Source organism: Pteropus alecto, unplaced genomic scaffold, assembly GCF_000325575.1.
Source record: "Pteropus alecto unplaced genomic scaffold, ASM32557v1 scaffold98, whole genome shotgun sequence".
In the NCBI taxonomy this organism is placed as follows: Eukaryota; Metazoa; Chordata; class Mammalia; order Chiroptera; family Pteropodidae; genus Pteropus; species Pteropus alecto.
In genome coordinates this window covers 3,220,370-3,225,280 of record NW_006443570.1, presented here as the reverse complement: position 1 = coordinate 3,225,280, position 4,911 = coordinate 3,220,370, and the positions used below count along the sequence as shown (strand labels likewise).

At 48.4% G+C, this 4,911-nt stretch overlaps 1 pseudogene; it reads left to right on the top strand.

Moving 5' to 3' along the window:
• Window positions 1-590: 590 nt before the first annotated feature.
• LOC112473330 lies at window positions 591-709 on the top strand (annotated as a pseudogene).
• Window positions 710-4,911: the final 4,202 nt, after the last annotated feature.

Below are 4,911 nucleotides of genomic sequence, written 5' to 3'. Positions count from 1 at the left end.
GTTATCTCCATTTTCTATAGGAGAAAACTAAGGCACAGAGAGCGGACGTTACTTGTCAAAGTCACACAGTAAGTGGTGGAGGTAGGATAAATCGAAGCCCAGAGAAAGGGCATAAGGACAGGATTACCTGCCCACTGGGCCACCTTTTCTAGACTGTAGCAGGCTTTGGATAAGAATGGATCAAAACCCTGTGCTCTCCTTCAAAAATAATGGAGAAATGAAGACATCACCGGTAAAAACAAACAAACCAAAACCCAGAATTTGTCATTAGCAGACATACCCTATAAGAAACACTAAAGGGAGTCTGCAAGCTGAAATGGAAGTACACTAGATGGTAACAGTCCACACAGAAAACACCAGTAAAGGTAACTACTTAGGTATTAATGAAAGACAGTGTAAACATTTTTGTTTATAATTCTTTTCTTTTTGTCTTTTTATCTTTAAAAGGCAACTGCATGAAGCAATAATTACAAAACTGTGTTGATAGGCCTATAATGTATAATGGTGGGATTTGCATGACACTAATGGTATGAAGGAGTGAGGGAGAGACTGGAGCTATAACAAAGCAAAGTTTTTGTATATTCTTAGTATTCTACGGCCACGCGGCCCTGAACATGCCCAATCCTGTCTGATCTCGGAAGCTAAGTAGGGTTGGGCCTGGTTAGTACTTGGATGGGAGACTGCTCAGGAAGACCAGGTGCTGTAGGCATAAAAAAAAAATAATAAGTTAGTATTAATCCAAACTATAGTGCTTTACATTAAAATGTTAATTATAAATCTCCAGAGCAACCACTATAAAAATAACAAAAAATGTTGTAAATGAAGCAAACAGTAGCTAAACTGACCAAGAAAAAAAGAGTTCCAGAACCAACTTTTAATTGGTTCCTTAAATTCAATGCAATCTCTATTAAAATCCCATCTTTTTGTTTTTGGGGGGGCAGAAATCGACAAGCTAATCTTAAAATTCCTATGAAAATGCAAGAGACCCAGGACTAATGGGCATGGTGGCCGTGGGCCCAAGGCCCCAGCACTGTGGACTGTACTCAGTCGCCCTGTGAGTTCCACACTTAAGCCACTCAGAGATCAAAGAGGAATAAAATGCTCAGGGAACTCAGAGATGTGCAGACAGTGAGGGAGAAAAGATGAGGGCCTCTCTGGTCTCCATTTTTAAAGCAATTCTTTTTCTTCTAGCATTTAGGATCCAACTCATTTAGGAGGCCAGCCTGATATCACTGAAATCCTTGCTTTGCTCAAGCATTCTTCCCCATCAGTAAAATGGAAGTAATCATACCTTCAGCCATGTCGTGAGGATTAAACAAATACTTAGTACATGGTCGTGACGAGTATTATAAAGCATTTAAATAGCGTGACTATTAAGAGGAGTTAAGCCCTGGGTTTGAATTCTGGCTCTATCACTGCATAGCTACAATGTCTCTGAGACTCCGATTCCCTTTCCTCAGCCACAGGATTGTTAGCTTTGAGTGAGGCGCCGTCATGAGCACCTGCCCCTAAGTGATGGCTCTGCACTTACTCCCGCCCCGCCCCGCCATCTCTTCTCCACACCGCAGCCAGAGGTAACCTCTGAAATGGTGTCAGATCACGTCGCTGTCTTACCTAAACCCTCCAATTAGTTTCCACAGCTCCACGAAGAAATCCATCTTCCTTAACCACATCCTTAACCAAGACCTCCTATGACGGGGCTCCTGCTCACCCCTTTGATCTCATGGCGTGTCCCCTTCCCCCTCACTCTTTTCATTTTCTGTAACTCACAGGTTACTTCTCACCTCAGGGCCTTCTGCTTGGGACACTCAGCCCCTAGCTCCCACATAGCCACTTATTCTTAGGGTCTCCATTCAACGTGACCTCAGGGCCTGGTTACCCTCTCTGAGGTGGTCCTCATCACTCACTGCCACAACCATTGCAGACCTACTTCCCTGCGGCACTAATTCACTGTCTGTCGTGACTCTGCCCAGGCATTTCATTCTCACGTTTAGGCTGGCTTCCCCACTAGGAGCTGACCGTGGTCCCAACGAGTAGAAGAGCAGTTCCCTGCAAGGAGCAGACGTTTTGTGGGCATTTGAAGGATGAATGAAGCGTCTGGCATAATTCCTCATATGCATTTGATGGCCCCCTTTGTTACTTGCACTTGAACTATCAATGAATGGGGTGATTCTGGGAGATGAGGGGTTTTTTGGCTACTCTTACAGCATTCTGGGAACAGGATGGGAGAGAGAAGGTAAGATCTGCTGGCATTTTTAAAAGGACCTAAAGGATGAGATCCGGCTGTCTGAGAGTCTGTCTGAAGGGGTGCTTGGCAGGTGGGTGACTCTTGGCATGGGCATTCCCTGCAGACAGCGAGCAGATCCTCAACCTCTGTCTCCAAAAAGGCAAAATTGACTTTTAGAGGAAGAAAGTACAACGGGGGCTCCAGTGAGGCCTGGGAGACTATGGGCTCCAGGACACTGTCATTACTTCACAGTATGGAAGGGATGGTGTTTGGGGAGAGAGTAAAGGAAACTACTCGAACAGGAGAATGCCTAGAAGGGTAGCCTCAAGGACCCTTAGAATATACTGGGACAGTGGCACAGCCTTCAGAATTCCAGGAAAATCTGAAAAATACCATCAGGATTTTTCAATGGTAGGGTGGGTTGGACTCTGATGTGGTAACCTGGAAGGGTTTGGCAGCTTGCTGGCTATAGGGTCAGGGTCTAGGGCCCCCACCCAGCTAGAACCAAGGACACGTCTCTCATTTCAGAGGGTCATTGGGCCAGTAGGCCTTCGAGGAGGAGAAAGCAAAAATGCAACATCATATGATAGGGGCTGAAACTAGATCCTCAGGCAAATATTTTTCAAACTGTGGATTTTAACACATCAGAAGGTCATAAAATATCAATTCAGTGGGTTGTGACCAAAATGCTTAGAATTTAACAGAAAATACCAAAGTCCATTATATAGTACATGCTGTTTCACTAAATATATGGGAGTCTGTGTGTGTACATGTTTAAATCGTTGAGATGAAAAATGTATTTCTTACCATGAGTTATGGTTTAAAAAAAAAAAAAAAGCTTGTAATCTGCTGCTCTTGAAAGGATGGACAGATACCATGATGTGTCATCCCATCCAAAGGGCAGGAGGCTGAGACCCGACTCAGGGTCTTTTTGGGGGGGGAAAGCATTGAGTTTGTGGCAGAACTGGATTCAAATCCCGACTCTGCATCTTACTAGTTGTATGACTCTGAACCAGACACCTAATGTCTCTGGCTTTGTCACTTGCAGGTGTAAGTAATGCCAGTAGTGACCTCGCTGATGGTGGTGAAGCACCTAGCCCGAGAGCCGGCACCCGTAAGAGTTAGTGGCGTTCCTCTTCATCAGCCCCCACGATGCCCGTTCACAGGGTCCTTGGGGGCAGCAGCAGCGCCATAGGCATTTCTGTCCCTCCTCCCTAGTGCCTGCTAAGCTGCAGGGCAGTTGGCTGCCGGGGATCTCCATCCTCCGCCCCACCCAACCCAGCACCTTCCAGGGTGAAGCTAAGAAATAACAAGACAGAGCCTCTAAGAAGGACATCCAGGAGAGGAAAAAGAAACAAGTTTTATTTAAGACCCAAACATTTGGCTAGGAAAACCGAAAAGGAAAGAGAGCGGGGAAGTGGGGAGAAGAAAAAGGACATTAAAAAAGAGAGACAGAGAAAACACAGCAACCCTTTTCCATTTAGAAATTGTCAAGTTACACTGACAGAGATCACAGAATATCCACAGAAGCCATCACTGCTACACCAACACGGGCCCTACGGGGTGGATGGGGCAGGGTGCGGGGTGCGGAGCTCTGCCTGGGACCCCTCTCAGAGCCTTGGGCCTGAAGCTCCTGGGGAAACAGCATATTGTGGAAGGGGCGGGAGAGAAAGCCCCCATGCGAGTAACACAGCACAGTGGGCAAGGACTGGGGGGACCAGGTACAGGGGTCCCCCCAGACGACTTAGTTTTCTCTTGGTCAAGCACACACTGATGGACAGAGCAGCGAGGTGCATGCAGCTGGGGGGTGGGGCATCGACGTGCTGTGAGCTTTGAGAGGACTGTGGGGGTGGGGACTTGGGAGGGCAGCCAGAGTGAGCGGTGCAGGGACAATGGAACACACACACACACGCAGGCACTCCCACACGCCTGGGTCTACATCCATGTGCACACATAGCAGTCCACACACACCTCCACGTACACCCGTCCACACGTGGCCCACATACCTATGAGTCTCGCAGCTACATATGTCTACACACACACATTACGCACGTTCTCACACTCAAAGCTCTTCCACACCAGTGTGCAGGCATGTGCTGATGCCCAAGCAGGTTACATGCACCTGTGTGCGCATGCCTCCCCGCACACACATGTGGTAGGTCACACCTGTACACATACATGCTTCCCTCCACACATGGGTAGGTGGACTTGTGCCAGGGCACACACACAGGCTGCGCACAACTCCATGCAAACGCCTCTCAGCCTGAAATGTGCAAGAACCAAAGTGAAAAAAAATGCAAGTCCCACTGGGCTCCACGTGAGCGGGTGGGGCGGGCCCAGGGCTCCGTCCATCTGCCCCCTCGTGAATGGACATCTCCCCCACCTTCCCCTCCTCCACAAAGGGACATTCAACTCAGGACAATGACGGTGGGGCACACATTCAGGTCACAGGGCTGAGGGTGGGAGGTGGGGGCAAGTGAAAAGTAGCAAGCAAAGAGTAATGGAATGGAGGGAGGAGGGGGCACCACTCCCCCCTCCCCTCCCAAGTCAGGGGTCTCTGTACAGCCAAATCAAACCAAACCGTGTCATTGGACCACAGAAGCCAGGCTGATGAGCCCATTCTCCAGCCCCCCTCCCCCGCCAAAACAGCGGCCAGGGAGAGAGCGCCGTGGGTTTTTTTTTTC